General features: G+C 39.3%; 1 long non-coding RNA gene across 1 annotated transcript in view; it reads left to right on the plus strand.

Moving 5' to 3' along the window:
• Positions 1-21,922, plus strand: part of tunar (TCL1 upstream neural differentiation-associated RNA) — a 79,735-nt gene extending 57,813 nt beyond the window's left edge. Inside the window, exon 3 of the long non-coding RNA XR_506090.3 lies at positions 21,026-21,922. This is a non-coding gene — a long non-coding RNA (TCL1 upstream neural differentiation-associated RNA). The remainder of the gene's footprint in view (positions 1-21,025) is intronic.
• The last annotated feature ends 1,870 nt before the right edge of the window (positions 21,923-23,792 follow it).

The following is a 23,792-nucleotide window of genomic DNA, read 5'->3' on the forward strand; positions in this document are numbered from 1 at the left end:
CAGTGTTTCAAATTCATTGTGATATTTTACTGGTAAATTTGTAAATACAGTACAGTAGAGTCTCACTTATCCAACATAAGTGGGCTGGCAAAATGTTGGATAACCGAATATGTTGGATAATAAGGAGGCATTAAGGAAAAGCCTATTAAATATCAAATTAGGTTATGATTTTACAAATGAAACACCAAAACATCATGTTAGACAACAAATTTGGCAGAAAAAGTAGTTCAATACGCAGTAATGCTATGTAGTAATTACTGTATTTATGAATTTAGCAATATATCATGATATATTGAAAACATTGACTACAAAAATGCGTTGGATAATCCAGAACGTTGGATAAGTGAGACTCTACTGTAATTACTACATAGCATTACTGCGCATGGAACTACCTTTTCTGTCAAATTTGTTGTATAATATGATGTTTTGATGCTTAATTTGTATAACGATTACCTAATTTGATGTTTAATCAGCTTTTCCTGAATCCCTTCTTATTATCCAATATATTTACTTATCCTGCCGGCCTGTTTATGTTGGATAAGTGAGAGTCTACTGTATATTGATCATCTTATATTATCTGCTTAGAACTGGATTATATGAGGCCCCTTCTTCACAGTTGTATAAAATGCACAATGAAATGGATTATATGGAAGTGTGGAGTCAAGATAATCCAGTGCAAAGCAGATAATATAAGATTATAAATGGGTTATATAGCTGTGTGGAAGGGCCTTGAGTCTACACTGCCATATAATCCAGTGCAAATTAGATAATCTGTGGAAGAAGCCTAAGTGAGGCCTAAATTTGCCTGTCCCCTAACTGAAACCTGGCTGTCCCTTGGTTGCTAGGCAACGAAGTGGGCAGAGATTAGCCCTCTAAACTGGCAGCAATTGGATAAAAACAATTATTGCTCTTCCTCTAATTAGGACTTTATTTTTCTTTTCTTTTTGTTGTATCAATCTAGAGGCGTGGATGATGGGTTGTGTTGTCAAATTTCGAGGTTGGGGGGCCTGTAGTTTTGTTGTTTTGTCCACTGCCCTGATGCCATCACTCTTTTATATATATAGATGAAAGTCTTAAGTCTTTCAAGGTTCAGTCAAGATAACAGAATTGCAAAAACACAAAGCAAGAATGATGAGACAATGACAACCCGTAGACAAATGCCAGGAGTTCAATTGTCAGGGTTCATAAATCAAAGGCCAGGAATCTAGGAATACAAACTGAAGTCAGAGTTCAGAATCAAGCCAGTAAGTCAGGAGTACAAACGTTAAAGTCCATACATTAAAGCCAGATATTCAGGAATACAAATGGCACCTGAAAACAGAGTACAAGGAGGCCAAGATCAAAGTCCAAAATTCCAATGCCAGAAATTCTTGGAAACCAAGGAGCAGCAGAGCCAAAGTCCAGGACAAGCGTACAAATTTGTCTACTCCTTAGAGTAGTGATTCCTAACCTTTGGTCCTCCAGTTGTTTAGAACTTCAACTCCCAGAAATTCCAGCCAACTTAGCAGCTGTTAGGAATTGTGGGAGCTGAAGTCTAAAACACCTGGAGGACCAAGGTTTGGAAACCACTGCCCTAGATCTACTCCATAGAGGGTTCCCAGGTGTTTTGGTCCACAACTCCCAGAAATCCCAGCCAGTTTACCAGATGTTAGGGTTTCTGGGAGTTGGAGCCCAAAACATCTGGGGACTCACAGGTTGAGAACCACTGCCATACAGGCTTCTTTATTTAGAGGTTTCAGTTGAAGCTTTTCTTATCCAGCCTCAGCCTCTAATCACTGGAGACTGCTACTTTCTTTCTTACAAAGGTGGATTAACATTTCCCAGGCTTGCTGGGATTACTGGGAAGAGTCCTCCTCTTCTGGAGACCTACCCGCAACAGTAGCCAAGCCAGGCCAAACAGACTGTTGGCCATGACAACCTGATTGTATACAGAAAGTCGCAGGTCACATTCATGATGTTTTTTTGTTTGTTTGTTTGTTTACCCACCTTTTTATGGACATGGGTCCATGATGTCATGCTTTGCAAAGGCACTGTGCTGTGTGTGTTAACTGGAAAATGAAGTGCATGAAGCCGAGTGGCTGAGCCTGCAAAGACCTGGGGATTGATTTGATACTGTTTCTGTTCTGTTGCTGCAGAATCAGTTTGGACAAGTTTTTTTTCAGTGCTGATTGAGTACTGCTAGTGAAGAGAGCACTGTACTCAGAGAGGCTTGTTTGCTGCTGAGAAAAGAGGGTGAAGAACCAGAACTGTATTTTTTTCTGAAGCAGATTTGTGGACTGAGAAAGGACTGTTTATGATTGTGGACTTCTGTAAGCGATTAGAGGGACCACTGCAAATACTACTGTTTTTTTTTTTTAAATCTCTTGGAATTAGTAAAGTTCCTGTATTTTTGTTCTGCAAACCTGAGTGGTACGTTATTGTTTTGCAGGTGACTCTGGATTGCGGGCACATGTAAGAGCTTCCATTTGTCATCATCAATCCATAATACATGATTCCACTTTAACAACCATGGCCATATTCTATGGATTTCTGGGATTTGTAGTTTGGTTAGGTGCTAGTGCTCTCTGGTAAATATTCAAAAGGCTCCTCCTCAGCTGTCAATTCCAAGATGTTACAGGAAGGAACCATAAATGTACTATACAGGCAGCCTTCTGTATCCATGTGTTCTGCATCCATGGCTTGAAAGTACTGCAGGATACATTCCAAAACAATCTATGTGGTGATAGGTAGGCATGCCTGCTATAGCCTCCTGCTATGTTGTGGATTTTCAGGCTCTTCCAGCACTTATTTGATTTTTTCACCATGTTTATATATGTTATGCCACTGTGCAACATGGGACTTGACATTCACAAATTTTGGTATTGATATGAGTCATGAAACAAACCCACATGGATACTAAGTGTCTCCTGTAATTTTTTTTAGTGTGAAAGGGACTCTGGTGTTCAAAGCCAGACTAGCAGCACAAAATGATACATTCAAAACATGAAAACAAGGCAAGAAAGAAACACTCTCCATTGTTATATTTAAGTTATTGCTGCTTCTTTCATGTCTCAGGAGCCATAGATCAACTGTTAGTGTTTAGTGACCTTCTGCCTGAGAGCAGGGAACCTCAGGGTGGCTCTAACTTGTGTGGCAAGCACTGCATTTCAGATAATCTAAGATGACATAGACCTCGGAAACCTTCTGTGAGTAATCTTTTCAGCAGGATAAGCTCTTGCTGAACAATTCTTTCAATCAACCTTTGTTTCAAACACACTCATACCCCAAGATTTCTATGTACGTCACTAGAAATGTTTTTCTTTTTTCTACCACCCTGCACTCTCCAATGTTGATATTTTCAAAGAGCACGAATGTCTTAGACAAATACAGTGTGCTGGTAGCATGTTTATTTTGTAGCTTGAAGTTACAATTAGAAAGAGTAAAGTGGGGCTCCCCACTTGCAAACAGATTTTTTTAGAAAATGCAAGGCAAGACAGGGAAGGTTTGTAGGGATCAATTAGAGCTCTTTGTACTGCAGTTCCTACAATCCTTAATATGCAATGGACATGCTGCTTAAGGTTTTTTCTCCCCTAAAAGACATAAAAGGGTAATTTTCCAGACTTTGGTGGGGGGTCTGTTTACTTTAACAACAAATGATCTGCTAACTCTGATAGAACTACAACATTTTCTTATTTAGCTAACTAGAATGGACTCCCAGGACATCCCTGACCTCCATCTTTCCCTTAAAATGCTGAAAACTTTGGCCTTGAGTAGCAACCCCTCAGGTCCCATGATTCTGAGTATGGAATGTATTCAGGTTCCCAAGAACTCATTTCCACCTCAGATTCCAAGATGCAGGGGCTCAAGTCCCAAGAACACAATACATCCCTATATTTTGGGAGGAAAGGTTCACAGACTTCACATGGACATGTAAAACCATGGATAGTAGAGAATTATTTTCAATGGAATGAACAATAAAGATACTGAGAAAACAGTGTCACTTGTATGAAGACCCTGAGTGAATAAGTGAAACCAGATACATTGGTTCCATAGATATTGGGGTTGTTCTGTATCCCCCTTGCTTAAAGAAGATGTCGGCAACTCCACTGTCCATCCACATGATTTTCGTGTAAACACACATTTCCTTTTTTAAACCTTTTCCTGGGGAGATAAACTTACATTGAAATAGGTAATTGTGCCTCCTGGAAACATCTGGGGTAGAATCATGGTTAGGGTTGGGTGGAAATTGTTTTGATAATGAGGAGGTCCCAGTTGTCCAAACATATCAACTAGGGAGATTTGGTGAATGCTTTGAGATCTATAAGCTATGATTCCCATCCCTGCCTTAAAGACGAAACCATAATTGATTTCCTAGGTGTCCTACTTTATAATTATATATATATATGCACTGATTTCCAGTCACCTCTCAGGCTACGGAATAAATGGAGTAGGCACTACAATGTGTTAGTTTGCATACTTCCCAAAAAGGTATTTCTCAGGCCCATGTGATTAATAGCATATCCTCTAATTCAGCTTCTGGGTAGGAAGCAGGGATGTAACTCTTCACAAATTTTCATCTCAAAGGAAGTTAAAAAGTCATTTCAGTTATTTGCTTACCTCTGCAAGAAAGTAATTAAAAACCATGCCGTTTTTGAAGCTGATTCACAGCTTGAGGCCTTTTCTGCATAAAATTAACACATGGATGTTTTGTACAGTAAAAGTGCTGTTTTCTATGCAAATCAACCACATGTGAAACCCTAGAAGGATAACCCTTCTAACACAGCATTTTTGGCACAAGAAAAGGTTTATCAGCATTAACATGTAAAGAAACATATTTTTTAACCATTTTTCATATATTTTCAAACATTCCTTACATCTGTGCTAAGGTGGATGTCAGCTGAATTGTACACACAGCTAGTAATGAAATCAGTAGCAGAACCAAAGAGAGAAACTCAATCTTCTGCAGCAAAATGTCTTCAAAGATATCTTAGTTAAGTTCTATCAAGATAAAAGTATTTAAGGATGAGTTTTACTTCCTCATGTATTCTTTTTTGAAAATGTCAATCATTCCATTTCTCACATGAAGAAATGTGTGACTTTGTTAAATTCATATCAAATCCATTTAAATGAAATTTTTATCCATCTCTACAATGCCTTGAATGTTAAGATCAAGTACAAACAGTCCCCAACTTACAAACATTCGACTTACAAATGACTCAGAGTTACAAACGGGGGTGAGACAACAGGAAATGAGAGAAATCTACCTCTCCAAAGGGAATTTCACTTCTGAAAGAGTTATCATGGGGAAAAGGTGTCTCCACTGAAGTTTTCTCACCAGTCCTTGTTTCCACACGAAGCCATTTTTTTTCAGAATCCAATTATCACAGGCACAGAAAGTAAGGGGAAATCTTCTGAACAGGGGCACAAACAGCAAAGCAAACACAGCAGGGGTGTTAACGCTTTCCTATGCTATCCAAAACTTATATATACATGTGTGTGTGTATGTGTGTGTATCTGTTCATAACTTGGGAACTGTCTTATAGGCTTTATGTTTTGATATCAGATCCAAACACTCAATATTACTGTGACATTCATATATGTGTGCAGATAACAGGCAGTATCAATGTGCTTCTGTTTTCACAGTCTACTTCTATCTAGCAATGATATATTGTCATTTTTTTCAGTCCCAACAGGTGTTGAGAAGAAAGAACCACTTTTCTTTCCATGATCTAGAGATTACAGGATTTTCTCCCCATAAAGATGGGAAATTGCTGGCTTTCCCGTGAAAAATGCGAAAAATACCTAGAAAACTCCGCATTATGACACAAACTGTGCGCCTGCTCCTCAAAAAATTGTAGCCTTCCTTGAAAAAGTAGTTTTTTGGCAACCAGGAGAGAATAAATGACAAAGAAATAATCCAGTTTGACATCACTTTTCCTGCCATGGCTCACTTTTATGGAATCATTGAAGTTGCAGTTGTACAAGATCTTCTCTACCAAAGATTGCTAATGCTATACCAAACTACAGCTCTCTGGATTCCATAGTATTGAGCCATTGCAATTAAAGTGGTGCCAAACTGCATTAATTGTACAGTGTATCTTAGAAGAAGGGGGAAAACAGAAACTTCCTCTCAAGCCAAAAAGTCATGCAGGCAGATCCTTTTCCTGTCTAATAAAAATTGGGAAAGTTATATGCATACTAGGGAAGGAGTATTTCTCATTGTTTTTTGTTTTCCCCACTGGGCCATCATTCATGCTCACACATTCATGCATAACATAGAAAAACACAGAGAGATTTCAGTCAGTATGTTAATTTGACACTGGGAGGAAGAAGCTGCAAACATTTTTGTTACAAGTTTTATTCTCATTAATTTTTGCCTCTATCACATAGCAATGGGAACTGCATGCCAAAAATGCCAGAAACAGAACATCATCCACACAACAAATGCACACAGAGAAGAACTACAGTTTAATATATGCAGATTTGGCAGGAAGCTAGTAAAGCTCCACAACTTTGTGGTCACAGCAAGTAATTCCTATGTGAAGGATTTATTTATTTATTTATTTCCATCATTTCTATCCCTCCCTTCTCACCCAAGGAGACTCAGGGCGGCTTACAACTCTGGCAGAATTCGATGCCAATACATCACAATACAATATAATAAAACAATAAAACAGTTAATGCAAATGCAAAATGCAAAATAACAATATACAATATACAAAATCTAAAACAATATAAAATACTTGAACCATTCATCCACAAAACCTTGTACATAAACCTTATTCCAGACCGAGTCGAAGCCAACAGAACTTATTCTTTAAACGCTTGTGCGCATAGTCAGGTCTTCAATTTCTTTCTGAACCCCAGGAGGGATGGAGCCTGCCGGATGAATTGCCCATTGGAAATTGCGAACACTATTTCTAAAAGTTTTCTCTAACTTTGTCCTGACCAATTAAGATATACCCTTCACCATAGGATATAGTATATTGTATAACTGCAATTAGATTTTGTGGTTTGCACACTTTCATGTAGTGTGTGTGTGTGTGTGTGTGTGTGTGTGTGTGTGTGTGTGTGTGTGTAGGGGGGGGATTGTGTGGGTTTTTTTCCTCCCAAGTTTCACACTTTTTCATACTACTGAAAAGATCTCAAGTTTCTACAGAATATATGCACAATTTTCAAAGTCCTGATAAGTTTCAAAGTCTCAGCGCCGTTCATTATGTACCAGGAATAAAAAAGGCCCTGCAAAATTGCACGAACTTCTAAGCTACAAAGGTTTTCCAAGGGGCCTGAAACTCCAAATTCAATAGCAATTGGGAAATTGATGAACTTCTGGTCCATCTCAACCTCCATTCCTAATCAGGCCTGGTATGTATCACCCTCACAAGATAGAAGCTATAATTTGCTTTTGCAGCAAGGTTTTGCTTTTATTTCCATTTTTACATTAACAGTATTTTCACATTACTGGCAATACATTAGAGCATGTCACGATGAATCAAGTACAGTGGTAGAACTTACCATGACCTTGAGGCATCATGATTTATGTGTAACATTACATTAGACATCAAAATATGTTATTCATATAGTATAACAGACAGGATAATATTCTCCACAACAGCAAATAATTTGACACTATATATTTAAGATGCATATCTATGAAACCCACTCAGTTTTATTGATACACTCTGTGAAAAGTACTTTTATTTGAATGCTAAAGCAGTCTGATGTTGTAGAATGTTTGCATCAACAAACATTTCTGCATAAGAAATGTCTCTTTATATTCTGCATACAATTTGATGCTTGGCGCAAAGCCAGTTATATTTCACAAAATAGAAAATTTGGAGCAAAAATGGAATTTTCACAAAAAAGGTATAATACAAAAAAAGGGGGGGGTGTAATCTGGCCCAGGAGAGTATACATTTTGTTCTAATGTGCAAGAGCATCATGGCATTTACAATGGCAAAAAAACCCAGCATGATGTAGTGGTTTGAGCACTGAACTACAATTTTGGAGACTAGGGTTCAAATCTTCATTTGGTCTTGAAACCTACTCAGTAATATTGGGCAAGTCATACTCTCGGAGACTCAGAGGAAGGTGACAACAAACCTGTTCAGAATAAAACCTGTCAAGAAAAACAGCTTTAGGATTGCAATAGGCTGAAAATGAAATTTATGCCATTGTAAGTCTAGGTTTTTTTGTCATTTCAGAGGGCAGAATTCTCTGCTGATCTCAAAAAATTATCAACTCTTTCCCACAGAATACACGAGAGGCCTCAGGAAATGATGCCATTGTTCTGTGTCACACTATAGGGACATAATCAGTTAGTCCTCTGATACCCCTACCTCGTTCTCCATCAGTCACTAAATGGTCAAGGAGTGGTATTGAGGTGCAGCAATTCAAACGAGAGTCCCAGAATGGGTGAATGGGGAGAGGTATCATAATTCCATCTGTGGAGACTTTATGCTGTGTCTCCCTGATGTATGCTCTCAGTCCATTCACCCATTTCTAGTATGCATGACACCTGGTTTAACAACAGTGCATGAGATGAGGATCTAAGGAGGTTTATTAATCTACAAGATGAACATGGGTCAACAGTGTGATGTGGCGGCTTAAAAAGCCAATGCAATATAAATGTAGTGTCTAGAATCAGGGAAATAATAATACCACTCTAGTCTATTTTGGACAGATCTCACTTGGAATATTCAAGAAGAATATTGATAAGCTAGAATATTTATAGAGGTGTGTAATCAAAATGGTCCAAGGTTTAGAAACCTTGGACCATTTTGAGGAGAGCTTAGGGTATGTTTAGTCTGGAGAAGAGAAGGTTGAGAATGGACATGATAGCCATGTTTAAATATTTGGTGTCATATTGAGGATGGAGCAAACTTTTTTTTCTACTGTTCTGGAGACTAGGAAACAGTGGAAAGGATTCAAACTACAGGAAAAGAGTTTTCACCAAAACAACTCTTTTTGTAAGAGCTGTTCAACAGTAACTCAGTGTGGTGAATTCTCCATCTTTCAACAGAGGCTGGATAGCCATGTGTCAGGAGTGCTTTGGCAGTTGTAGTCCTGCCTGGCAGGGGTGTGGACTGAATAGCTCTTGTGGGCTCTCCCAATTCTACAATTCTTTGATCATACAAACAGCAGTTAGATGATCTAGAGAAGAGCTCCAAGAGAGTCAGAACAGAGAGTGAGAAGGCATTAGAATCAACAAAGACAGGCTTTCATGGGATGAATGAGGATGCATTTTCATACATAAACATGTATCCAATTTATTTCTTTTCCACCCCCTTGGAAGGAGGCAGAACATTAGAAGTTCATGATGTTGAGATTTGAGAACCTTTGACCCAAAAGGAAATTTCTTCATTTCCAGTTAACCCTCCCACACTTACTCTCGTGGTTTTTAATCTCATCCTACATCCTGTGGGCATCAGAACCTTCCTCTCTCATACCCAACAGTGTGCTGAAAGATGTGACAATGGCTTTGTAATCTTGATGCTGGGATTGAATGTGTCTCTCTTGCCCCATTTTACTCATGTAGATTACTCTACAGTGCCATTTTGGAGCCAGACTTTAATTGACCCCATTACATTTTTATTTAATTGCATCCTGCCTGACCAGGTTTGGTTGTGCATGTTGATCTCCAGTGGACCCAGACTAACATGGACCTGTTCACTTAACTATTACTGGAAGTTATTTTTGAGGAGCTTGAAGAGAATGAACCATCATTCAAAAAAGTGTTAGGAGAAAGAAAATAGCAGCTGGTATTGCTCTATAAAAGCTTGTGGGAGGGATTACTGGATACAGATGAAGGAGAATTGCATTTGTTTCAACACTTTAACCTGAAATTACACAATTTCAGGATAGGATTCAGTTATTATTCAAAATTAGCACTTCCACAATCGAGTCCTCCAGCCACTAAATACATATACAGATGTATAGATTAGGTGACAATAAATAGAAAAAATATGTATACAGTCAGCCATCCACATTTATGAGTTTAGCTTTTGTGGGTTTGATTATCTGTGGATTTGTTTAATATGATCTCTAGAAAGATTTCAGTCGTCCAGTGTGACTTTATGGTCAACTTCTGGTGGAACTGATGAATTTTATATCCCTAGTTAAGATACTCAAAATTCCTTCATGAACTCATTTTTGAATCATGAAAATTTTCTTCATAAAATTGCAGGTCAATGCAGAAATAGGACAGAATAGACATGTGAATGAAATATGTGATACTGGCTAGAGATTGGTGGCTCTATCAAGTCCAATCTCATATTCTTCTTTTCACCCACCAAGCTCATTATGCTTCATTTCTGTGAGAATCTTTTCTATCAGCACATATATATCAGCATATGTTATGTACATTTTCCTAAACACAGAGATTTGGGTTACATTTTTTTTCAAATGATTACATTTGAGAGCATGACACTACTGAATAAAATGTATGTGTATGAACGAGAAATCTGAATTTTTTAATTTGCGGTTTTAAAATGTCCATACCTTTTGGTGCACCTTAAGGATTGTTTCTCAGACTGCATCCTAAGCCCATAAATATAAGGCTTACCCTACTGCAAATAGCATTGGAATTCTGAGGTAGGGTTGTTGTATGTTTTCCGGGCTGTATGGCCATGTTGCAGAAGTATTCTCTCCTGACGTTTCACCCACATCTATGGCAGGCATCCTCAGAGGTTGTGAGGTATGGAGAAACTAAGCAAGGAAGGTTAATATATATCTGTGGAAAGTCCAGGGTGTGAGAAGAACTCTTTGTCAGTTGGAAAGCCAGTGTGAATGTTGCAGTTAATCACCTTAATTAGCATTGGAAAGGTTCATCTCCTGGCTATTTCTGCCTGGGGGCATTCTTTGTTCAGAGTCATTAGCTGCCCTTGGAACTCTTCTGTTTTCAGAGTGTTGCTTCCTATTTACTGTTCTGATTTTTGAGTTTTTTAATACTGGTAGCCAGTTTATGAGGTAGTTTAGGGAAATTGAAATTGTGTAAACTAGTGGTGGAAAGAGGGGAGAGATCTGACAGAACAGATTTGTCACACATTCCTAACAATGACCAGAATCCTTTGTTTTATGCTTGCATAGATTCACCTGCAGAAATTGGACATTTTTATTTGATGTGGAATGTCTGTATTTGGTTCAAAGTTGTGAGAGCTGAGTTGTACCAGCAGTACTATTGTGCAAAGATATGCAGGAATCATGATTGTGTATGAACATTTGGTTAAGCAATTCATTGTAATGTGGGGACAGCAAAACAGAGAAAAGGAGGTTATCAACCTCAACACTACTTCCAGCATGTTTGGATGAGAGGGAAAAACCATTTACATGTATAAGTCCATCAACACAGAAATCATAAAACTGTGGAGAATTGTGAAACAAAAAATTATCCCTGGAGTCATGCTCTCTAGAAGGTTAACAATGTTTTTGTTTACTTATGCAAGACTGACCTGACTTGGTTGTTTCCTTGTGGTTAGTTCTGAACAAAAAACTTTGCTGAAACATGTTGAGCTACTTTGCTTTGTGTGAAAACCATTTCTATTATTTCAATCTATTTTTGCCTCTGTTACCAAATTTTCTGTTAATTAAGTAATGGAATGCATCTACTTTATTAACTGAGGTATATCAGTATTGGAGTTCAAAAACGTATCTTCTGGTGCATAAACTAAGTTTGCAGGAATAGCATAAAGAAAGCCAAAGCTCCAAATAAGCAGATAGGCCACTCTCCAATATGAATGGTAAAATGCTAAAAGATCACAATTAAATGATAAAACTACTCAATACTTATCTTGCTGCAGTTTTCTTCCCTAAAGAGAACTGTATGCTTTAATGTAGTAGCAGAACCCTTGGCAAAGACTCGAAATCACAAATCAAGACTGATAGGGAATTAGTCACAAATCATCTAGATAGCCCAAATCAGTTCAGATCTTCAGAACCACATGAAACTGCATCCCAGAGTTCTGTAGGAAATGGCTGATGTATTTTGAATCACTTGCCATCATTTTTGAGGAATATTGGAGAACATGTGAGGTGCCAAATGACTAGAAAAGGTGAAACATTGTCCCTTTCTTCAATAAAAAAGAAGATCCAGAAAACTTCAGACCAGTCAGTCTGAACTCAGTACATACCAGTAAAAATTACAATTTTCCATGATCTATTTTTAAATTTAGATTATGAGCTAGCTAAAAAGATAGCAGTTAAGTAGAAACCAGGAACAGCGATTCACTCTCTGTATGCCTGACTACTATGGTATAAATCTCCTGATGCTTTCCTGATTTCAATACAAAATAAAGTTGTGACAATATTTAAGAAAACAGAATTATGGTTATCTAGAAATGTGCATAAGACTAACAACTTTTTTAGTTGTCAACAGCTCCACGAAAAGCAAAAATTCAATGGGCAAAACATCTTTCCAATAGGAGAATTTCACATAGACATTTCCATTTCTCACAGACCTGGTGAAAGCACAGCTGGTCTCCCAAAGCCATTTCAAACTGGCCACAGACTATCTATGGCTACAAAAGAAGCAACTGGCTAGCTGAATATGGCTGTCAAGTGAATATAAAAGGATGTGCTATCTGATCTTAAAATTGATGCTGTGATGGCTGGTTTAAAAGCAAGCAACCCTAATCAGGAAAAATATGTTGGCATCCTACTGGTGAGTCCCAACTAAAAAAAGACCATCCAATCACAAATTGAATGATGAATCTATTATTATTATTATTATTATTATTATTATTATTATTATTATTATTATTATTATTATTTCTTACTCGCCTCTCCTTGTGGCTCGAGGTGGATTACAGCAAAGTAAAAACACATAAACATTGTAAAAATTCTATAAATACACATATTAAATGTATTTAAGAGTGTAATTCATTCTGTGACCAAGCTCTTAACTAAAATGCTATTATCTCAAAGCAACATTAAAACATGGAACAATAAAAAAACCCAATCAACTTTAAAGTGGTAGAAGCACAAAGTTGTGGCACAATGATAGAAGCACAAAGTGAAGATGCAGAAGCATCATTTTCTTCATTCCAGACTTCCTCCCTCTCTTGCTCCCTCTCCCTCCCTCTCTTCATGAAGCCAAACATACCACGAATAAAAACCACACAAAATCAACTAACCCAAAGTTCCTCAAAGCAGACAAGACCAGGGCAGTAATCGCCCAAAGTGGACAGGAGCAAAGCAGACAGCAATCTCCCAAAGCAGAGAAGAGCATGAGGCATGGAGGCACAAGGCACAGAGACTGCTCCCTTGAAGCCCTGAAGTATCGTACTCTGGTGCTAGCACTCCCTCTGGTGCTAGCACTTAAATAAAAATGCTACTTGTATGTCAAAGGAAACTCGGGCCAAGAGATGGCTCTTAACACAAACTGTGATGTCCCATGGACCCTTGGGCTGTGAACCTGACTCCATTGTGGACAACAGTGATGAGGAAACAGGTTTAGTGCCAATTCAGCAAGACTCTGCCCCGTCCCAGATGTTCCCTATTGACAATTCTAGTTCAGTGCTCATTAAAAAGGACCTTGGAATGGAGCCTTCTCTTCCCAGCTCTCCTCCCTTTGATAGGAAAATGTTTGTACAAACGAACAGACAGGAAAAAGCTGGACAAAGAAGAAGCGTGCGATTAGCAGCAAGGGAATCTGCTGATTAACCTATCTTTCCCCTGAGAACTCTAAGGGAGGATTGCATCTGGTCAAGATGTTGTTTTAGCTCTTTTCCCTTGGGAAAAGAGCAGTGGAGACACCTGTTCCGAGGGAAGATTTGAAGTTCTTAAAAGTTCTATGCGCTGGCTAGCCAGCGCGGAGTCAATGTGTCAGCTTGGAGGATTAACTTCGCTTCCAGCCAAGTGTGGACTGCGGTTAAGTCCACTACTTCCCAGCCTTGCCTAGCCGTGTTTCTTGTCTTGTTTTGCCGTGAATCCAGTCTTGCTTTGCCGTGCCGTATATTCAGCCTTGTCTTCAATTCTTTGCCTTGGACCTGTTCTTGAACCTTAGAAAAAGACTTGGACTTCCCCACTCAAACTACTTGGAAGTTTGAGTGCGTTTCGGTTTTTTGGATCACAAACTTTAAACTCTAATATTATATATTGGACAATATATTACTGGACTATATTTGACCTTTCCTGGAAGGTCTAATGATGGACTATATCTTCTGCTTGTTTTCATTTTAATTCCTTAATAAAGATATTAGATTGTTTATTGGCCTCGGTGTATTAGTTTCCAGTGCTCTCGCAGCCAGGGGCGTCACACAAACCAATCTTAAGGTGTGACACTCTTAAGTGGAGGTTCCACTGTATTAAAACATATTTCTATAAAATACATATTAAAATACACAGAACAGAGGTTAAAACACAGGATACGGCTTTAAAATTCATTTATTAAAACTGGCTGGATAGGCCTGCCAAAAGATATAGGTCTTTATATTTCTACAGCTCATTTAGCTCTTCCAGCAGGTCATTCCACAGACATGAACCAGCTGATGAAAAGGTCCTCTGGGTGATGGTCACCAGTTGAGTTCTGGCAGGCTGGAGTAGCCACTCCCCAAAGGACCTCAATGTGGAGGTGGATTGTTTGGAAGAAGACAATCCTGTAGGTAATCTGGACCCAAACCATGTAGGTCTTTAAAGGTCAAAACTAACACCTTATATTTTGTGCAGAAACTAATTGGCAACCAGTGGAGTGACTTTAGGATAGGTGTAATATTGCTCATCCCTGAATTGGTCACTCCTGTAACCAATTTGGCTGCCATATTTTAAACCAACTGAAGTTTCTGAACTTTGTACAAAGGTAGCCCAATGTAAAGTGCATTGCAGAACTTCAACCTTGAGCTACCAATATGAGCACTACCATCTTCAGGTCTTCCAAATCTAAAAAGGGACATAGCTGGCAGATCAGCTGAAGCTGGTAGTAAACACTCATGACCGTCGTATCTACCTGAAGCTGACATTTGGAGAGATGGATCCAGGAGCACTCCCAAACCAAAACACAGTCTTCCAGGAGGAATGTATTGGTTGACACATCACCATCCTCAGATTAGGACCTTTGGTGGCAAGGACCTCTGTTTTGTCTGGATTCAGTTACAATAGGTTTTTCCTCATCAAGCCTATTATGTCCTCCAGGCATTCATTCAATGGAGACATGCTATTCTTAGTTGAGGCTGTTTTTGAAGAAATGGAGAAGCATATTTGGGTATCATCAACATACTGGTAACATCCAATTCCATGCCTCCAGATGATCTTCTAGTGGTTTCATGTGAATATTAAAAAGCAATGGGGATAGAATGGCACCTTGTGGGATGCCATATAACAGCCCCCTTTTTGAGTAGCAGCTATCCCCAAGCACCACCATATGGAACCTGCCTGAGAGATACGACTGGAACCACTGCAGCAGGAGCCTCCAATTCCAAGCCCCTCCAAGCATTCCAAAAGGATACCATGGTTGATGGTATCGAAAGCCACTGGGAGGTATAGAAGCACCAACAGGGACCCACACTCCTTGTCAGTGTTAAGACGAAGATCATCCACTAAGGTGAATATAGCAGTCAGGTCTATTTATTGCTCTGAAACCAGTTTGAAATGGGTCAAGAAAGTGTGGGTCAGCCCGGAAAACATACAACAACCCAGTTTGAAATGGGTCAAGAAAGTGTGTGTCATCCAAGACTGCCTGGAATTGGGGGACAACTGCCTTTTCAATCACCCTGCCCAAAAATGGAAGGTTAGAGACTGGTGTGTTTATGCATGGCAGATAGGGGTTGGACTGGATGGCCCTTGGAGGTCTCTTCCAACTCTTATGATACTGAACATGAAATTCATTGATGATTCATACTCACCTTTTATACATAGCCTGAAGGTAATTATATATAATGGTTGTTAAAAGCATCACAGTGAGCTACTGACGGTTCTAGCAATTGGTTAAGAGAGGAGGGTACCTAAGTTAAACCTTTCACCACTCTGAACAGCTCAGCTGGATATGAATCTGCAGGCACAATGCGTGCAGAGAAGAAAGTTATCCTAGCTTTGACGATGCCAGAAATAATTAATTATCACATCTCAGAAGCTTGCTTGACACCATGTTGGATCGGACTCTATGTTGTGCTGGCAAACACTATCTGTTGTTTAGCAAAACAAGACAATCCTTTCTTGTAATAGTTTCCTAAAGGCTATATCTGCTGCTGGTGTAAGCCAAGGATAACCTCTCCTTCATCTGAGCAGAGCCAAAAGCAAGGAGGCAAAATCAGAATCTGGCCCGCCTCTGTTCAGTCTTGCTTGACTATCAGCTACCAGTTTTGTATGCTTAAATCTGCAATCGCACACAATCAGCCAGGCAAATTGTTCCGAAATTTAAGTGTGTTTTCCATTCCCCAGGCTATTAATTGTGATGACACATTAACAGATAAGAGGACTTTAATTTTCACTGGATAGTTCCATCCCTCTGCGGGTGAGAGATACATAACAGAGACTTGCTTTGATTAACAAACCAAAGAGACCCCAGGAAAAAAAGATACAGAAAAGAGAACGCGTTTCTACACGGTTTGAGCATAACATCTCCCTTATCTCATGAAATAGAGAGGAACCAGCAGGGATCAAATTACAAAACAGGGAACAAAAGATACTGGGGAATTCATAGACTTAGGCCATATGAGTTAAACAAAAGAATGGAAGATTCCTAGTTTCATCACTGTTATATCATTTCTTTAAAGTATGTTTTATTTTCTTCACCTACGTTTATTGGCACATAAACATTGTATAACTTCATAGAACTCAAAGATACCACAAGGGCCATCTAATCCAACCCCCTGCCATACAGGAATAGATAACTGAAGCACTTCCAAGAAATGGCTAAACAAGCTCCATTTAAACAACTTCAAAGGAGTATAATCTACTCTGAGGCACCGTTCCACAGTTCAATTCCATGGCTTAACAGCCATTATAGGAAATAATTTCTTCCTAATGTTTAAATAGAGAACATGGTATAGTGGTTTGAGCATTGAAGACTGCAGACCAAGATTTGAAACCTCACTTGTTCGTGGAAATGTATTGGGTGATCTTGGATAAGTTATAGTCTCTCACTCAAGGAGGAGAACAAGGGCTAGACCTTAGGTTCACCATAAATTGGAAATGACTTGAAGGCACACATAAATATGGGTGAGATCTCTCTAATTTGAATCAATTGCTTTGTTAGACTCTTCATAATTGTGAAACTAGTTGCTCTGTTGGACAACGTGTTTTGTTCACGATGAAACAAAATAAATATGGTCCAGGCCTTGGTGGATCCTCTCATTGGTTGTCCATGTGTCCTATTCTAGAGGGTGCAGTACTTTCTTTGAGGGCATCTTGTGTTTCAAATGTTTCCAGTTTTAAGTGTGGATAGGAAAAGAATTCATTGGGTTCGTATTTCCCTTTAAAATATCCTCTCTAAACTCCCTTCATTCTGGCAATGGGACAATGTGGCTGTTACTTCAGGTTTTTCCAAAGCTTGGGATGCATTCAGCATTTTTAAAGGATATGTACCTTCAATCAGATACAGTTTTGAAAATTGGTAAAAATGTTTGGAAAATGCACACAAACATACTTTACTTTTGTCAATGTAAAATATACATGAAGCTTACATGAAGATAAAGTCATTAGAAAAAGATGTATCAAATATGCACAGATTTCCATGAAAAATGAAGAGAAATTCTAGCAAGCTGATGCACTACGTGGTAGAATGAGAACACCGAAGAAATTCTGAGAAGGCTAACAGAAACCAAAAGTGACAGATATTTATCTCTCAATTTTTTGCCTGTGCTAAATGTACACCCAGGCATATAAACTAGAGAATGCCAGTTTTATGGATCCAGCCTGAGCTCTGCCTGTTGAGCCAATCAGAACAAAAGAAAGCCATGAAATATCTTTTAATATCTTCATTTTTCTCTTGTGAGCTGGTCTATGAGAGAGATGGATCATGCTCCAGTCCACTCACAGGTTTGCATTGCTTTGACTCAAATTGCAATAATTAGAGTTTACTTTCTACACACTTAAGAAGCTGCCACCAATGGGGTAGAGGTATCTTGCCATTTCAAAGCCGCCATAAAATGAGGTAATTTATATATTTTTAGAAGAATGGCTAGCTAATGCTCCTTCAGATGGTGCGGCTCCCACTGAAATGAGTGTTTAAAAAGGGTGCCTTAACTCAGCTTAATTGAAATGGTGTTGAGGAGAAACAATGTCAGCGAAGGTGGTTTCTTAAGTAGGGTACCTAAAATCCAGATGTTATTTGAGAAACTAAGGAGAAAAGATCTCAGAAAGGGTGGTTTCTTAAGTCTGACGCCTTACCACTTTATCACACGGATGTCGCAGTTGCTCTGCTTTATTGGGGGAAATGGGGAACCCAGCGTGCAGATTCCCCCCATGGATTCCAATGGCAACATGGGAAGCCTCCCATGTTGCTGGCATGCACTAGCTTGCCTTCCTTCACCCACAGAGTCACACTGGTGACATTTGATGGGAGCAGGCGAGCTCCATGGATGACCTGGGCTAAGCCAGTACATGCAACCAATTTTAGCCCAGTGTGAAGAGGTAGTTAAACCCAAGTCTAGTTGAAGGAGAAAAAATAGCGGAAAAGGGAGCCTGGGAAGTCCCTCCATTGCTATCAATGGGCCAGAACTTCCCGAATCTTTCAGATGATAGATCAAAAAATGGAATTTTGCTCACCAGAATTCAGGAAGCTCCTGAAAAACAGATCAGAGAGGCCACTGAAATCCAAACACCAAAAATAGTATTGGGTTTAGCCAAACTGCACATCCCTAGCTACAGGTACATAGCCAGGCACTTTTCTGTCTCTGCTCACTTCCCACAGGGCATGACATGCACATATTATATTGGGTTTGTGTGTGTGTGTGTGTGTGTGTGTGTGAAGCTGTATGGTAAGTCTGGGTGGGATGTGCATGGCTAAGCTTAGTAAAGGTCCACATGCAGAATTACTGCACAATGGACTATCTGAAGGATCTGTTTGAAGGTATATTTGGGTATTCTCCTTCTATATGTCTGTCTGATATATTAATTTTATGTGAAATGCCTACTCAGACAGACATTCATTCATAAACAGAATATTTGCTTATCTTTTTGAAATCATTTGCGGTCCTTCTTTTCTATCTTGAGGAGACTGGTGAGAACCATATCTATTGAAACCTAAATGAAAGACAGTACAATAAAATTGACTGCAGCTTCTAAGTGGCCTCAAAAGCCTAAAAGATGTAACTATCATAAAAAATGCAAGCAGTGAAGGTGGTATAGGAATCTCCTGAGGGAGAGAATTTTGTGGAGCGATTATTTCCAAATAATAATGGTTATTTGGAAATAATCGCTCCACAAAATTATCTCCCTCAGGAGATTCCTATACCACCTTCACTGCTTGCATTATTATTATTATTATTATTATTATTATTATTATTATTATTATTATTATTTATTTGTATATCCTGCTCCCTGCTTTATTTTGCTACCAACGTTTTGAAGTTGACTTGAACCTGAATCTCAAGACCCAATTCACTCCACCATGCTGGCTCTTTAGACCTAATCACATCAAGTCACCTAATGCAGGTGACAGTGGGAGAAGGGAGGATTTGCCAGACATTGTGATGAATCTACGGATCAGAGGGGGAATCAATTGCCCTGTGCCCCACAGCATCCACAGCACTGCCTTTCCCATCACACAGGGAAATAATTGCTACCCGGCTTCACCCTATGCTTGCCTTGTTGATCCCTAAGATGATGCTTTCAGCACAGCTCAGAGCCCTGCCTGAAATAGCTGGGCACCATTTAATGGGATCTGGTAGGCTCTGTCCCTGAGCTGTGTTGAAAGCGTCATACAACGGGCAAATTTGCCTATGTGATGAAGTCATTTGAGCTGGACACATGAATTTAATAACAGCCAATACACTTGGTTCAAAAGGGAAAGTTAACATGAACCCAGAGCCAACAATGAGGCGAATTAAGCGGTCTCTTGGGGCGCAAAACATACGGGGGCGCAGTCGAGACTGCTTTTTCTGTTGATTTGTTGTAAAACATGATGTTTTGGTGCTTAATTTGTAAAATCTTAATGTAATTTGATGTTTAATAGGCTTTTCCTTAATCCCTCCTTATTATCCAACATTTTCGCTTATCCAATGCTTTTTATTTTTCAGTGATTGGTTTGGGGGGGGGGGGCACCAAAATTCTGTTCACCTATACTTGAAAAATACCTAGGGCCGGCTCTGCATGAAGCATATATGTTAATCATCAACTGTTGTAACATTCTGATCCAACTAAAGTTTCCAAGTCTTCAGAAGCAGCCCCACATAGAATGTATGTATAATCTTCAAGAAGAAATGTGACTGCAAGAATGTATCTGCACTGTAGAATTAATGCAGTTTGATGCCACTTGAACTGCCATGGTTCAATGCTATGGAATCTTGGAGTTGTAGTTTGATGAAACTCTTTAGCAGATAAGACTACAAACTTTGTGAAACTACAACTCTCAGGACTCCATAGCACTGACCCATGGCAATTAAAGTGGTATTGAACTGCATTAATTCTACAGTGTAAATGCAATCTAAGCGGGGAGGGGGGGAATCCCTGATGATAAATATATTACACATTTTGCAGATACGGTCCTTTCAATGGCAAAAGATATTCATTTGCCACTGCATTTGATTTTCCTTACCTACATGTATAAGCTTTGTGAGTGTTTTGTGAGTGGCTGCTGAAAAGTTGAAAAGATTACTGTGGAATTCTGCTTGTGAGTCACATACCACTGAAGAAGTGGTATGACCCCAGGTATCCACTTATTCAATAACTATCCAGTGTAATTCTATGGTATGTTTCCAGCTGTAATCAAAATAAAGGGCTCACTATTATCCATGAGGGATCTGGGAACATGGATATTGTGGTGGGGAGGGTGACACACTACATACTCTTCTTAATATCTAGGTTGAACCTAAGCTGTAAATTTCCATTGGCAGATCAGAAGAGCTGATCAAACCTTTTCATATCTTGATTTCTGTCTCTTTCCATATTGTAGGTTAGCCTGAGGAGAAGGATCAAGAAATTGGCTACCAAGATGGTAATCACTAGTGGAAATGAAGAAGAAAAAAGCAACCAAGAAAAGGAAAGCAAGGAGGAATCCATCCTAGCGATGCTTGGGATTATTGGGACAATTTTGAACCTCGTTGTGATCATTTTTGTGTACATCTACACGACATTGTGAACCCCAGAAAGAAACTGGTGAAGACAGCTGACAAGAGGCGATGGCAAACGTTGTCAGTTGTTGACACATGACTTAATGAGAATTGACTCTGTAGTATATTACGACATCACAAAAACATTGCCTGTGGGCGGTGGAAGCTGAAGCACAATTAATTGAACCAGACTTTTTTTCACACAGTTACAAACAAAACTCCTTCCTGTCTTTCTCTTGCTGCTCTGCCTTTCTTCTTTGCATTTGTTCTAGATAAATGACTGCAAATATGTAAGTATCCTTTTTGGAGATGGAGGAGAAGCAACAAGAACAAAGTCACTACGGACCAGCAAATTCAATACAGCCAAAGACTGGACACTCTTATAAACATTGAGAAATGTATAGCATTTCCATGCTAAGATATGTTCCACAGATAGCCAGGTAGCTATCTTTCATGTCCATTAGGCTGCATTGTCTTCTCTTTGGGATTTTATTTACATTGAAGCTGGCAAGCTTTTCATTTTGAAATGAACATATGGTGCAATCGCAAGGTGGGAGGGCGGGAGGGGGGAGAAACAAGGATTCCACTCAGCCGCCTGAGCAAACAAAAGATGAAACATTGAGCAAAGTAAAGTTACATGACATTTCTTTTCTCTCTCTCGTTGGCTTGACATCTGTGTCTCTTCATACTGATGTTTATAAATATATATTTTTAATAAATGTGCTATATTTTTAGCATGAGCCAAACTTCTGGTGACACTTTTGTTATTTCCTCTGCTTAGATTTGTTCCCATTCCTTTCTTTCCCCAGTTCAACCTGCTTTCCTTCCATCTTTCCCCCCTATCCTCCTCCCTCCTCATCAAAAACAGCATATGTTCTGGTCTTCAACAATTAAACAGCCATCTCCTTTTCAGCCACTGCACTCCATTCTAGAGTAAGCATTCTGCATTGTGCTTATATGCCTGACTTGAAGTTGGAATGTCAAATGGAAAACATTGCTTTTATTGCTAAGGTACAACAGCACTGCATGGTGACCTTTGCCGACTCACATCGCAGACAAACAGAGAGATATAGATAGATGGATAGTTTCACAGAGAGAGAGGGCAAGAGAGAAAGAGAGGCCAAAAAGGGCAGAAATGGGCTTGTCCTCTGAGTCCAACTACACACATTGTGAAATAACCTTTTTTTTTCAGCATGTGCTTCCTTCCCTTATTTAAAACTAGCTATCAGTCTATGACATCCAGTGTGGCATAGTAGTCAAGAGTGTTGGATTATGCCCCAGAAACCAGGGTTCAAATTCATATTCAGCCATGAAAACCTCTTAGATGACCCTAGAAAAATCCCCAAGGACCTTGTCACACACACCGCCAGAATCAGTCAGTGTCACTCACCCAAGGGGCGTGGGGACCTTTCTCCTTGTGTCTTGCACCGTCCTGGCTTCCCCCCACCTCATCACATGGGGGAAGCCTGTTTAAGCCAGCCTGACCCATGTTTCCTTATGGAAAGATGCAGAGCCTCCCGTTGTTCTCCACCATAATTTTTTTGGCAGCAGCAGAGGGTTTTTTCCAGTTCGTCCATGGAACCGCCCCATAAGTACGTTTCCAGAGTGTGATGGGAGCCACCACCAAAATCAAGCCCATGTGAAGAGGTCCCAGGATGTTGGTGTTATGGTGTTCTTAATAAGGTATTTGAATTCCAAATCAGAATCATAAGAATGCAAAGGAAATCAGTCTTTGAGAATATTGACTTGAACCCCTAAATCCAGTCAGGGTAACCACTTATACATTGACAGAAGGAGGTTGAAGAGAAAGAGGGTGGAGGAGGAAAAAGAAGGGATGAAGACAACCTCATAAATTTCATCATGGTGGGGAAAATTGATCAAGCAGCTGTCTCAGTGATAGTTCTAGATGCACCACTTCAATACATCTGCCTTCTTATGATTCTTTACCTTGGATCTGAATTTGGACTAGGCAGCTAGTCAAATAAAATGCACCTTTAAACAGAGGGTAATTCAATCACAGATTGTGGACAGAATGAAACACCACTCCCTCATGGTGGAGATAGATACTCCCTTCCTCCTCTCTCCACAAGCCATTTCTTCAAATAGATGACTCGATCATAAAACAGGCCACTGAAAAGTAGGATGTTTGCTCACCTTTAATTCAGCAGAATTCATGATTTGGCATGTTGCGAATGTAATGACTTTAGTGGGGAATCCCATGCCAAAATAAGTCTGAGACGCTTCCACTAGAATTGAATGAATTTAACATTTTTCATTCCACTGAATCCACACTGAAATTCTGATTTACAACAAATAATTGAAATAGTTAAAGGGAGCTTTTTCACCTTTTCCGCCTTCTAATGATAAAAATGGGTATTAGAATAATAGAATTGGAAGAGACTCCATGGGCCATCTAGTCCAATCCCCTGCCATGCATGAAAAGCAAAATCAAAGTATCCCTGAGAAATGGCCATCTAGCCTCTGTTTAAAAGCCTCCAAAAAAGGTGCTTCTACCACACTCCAAGGCAGTGAGTTCCACTATTGAACAGTTCTTACAGTCAAGAAGTTTTTCCTAATGTTCAAGTGGAAGCTCCTTTCCTGTACTGACAA

This window comes from Anolis carolinensis, chromosome 1 (assembly GCF_035594765.1).
Source record: "Anolis carolinensis isolate JA03-04 chromosome 1, rAnoCar3.1.pri, whole genome shotgun sequence".
NCBI lineage: Eukaryota > Metazoa > Chordata > Lepidosauria > Squamata > Dactyloidae > Anolis > Anolis carolinensis.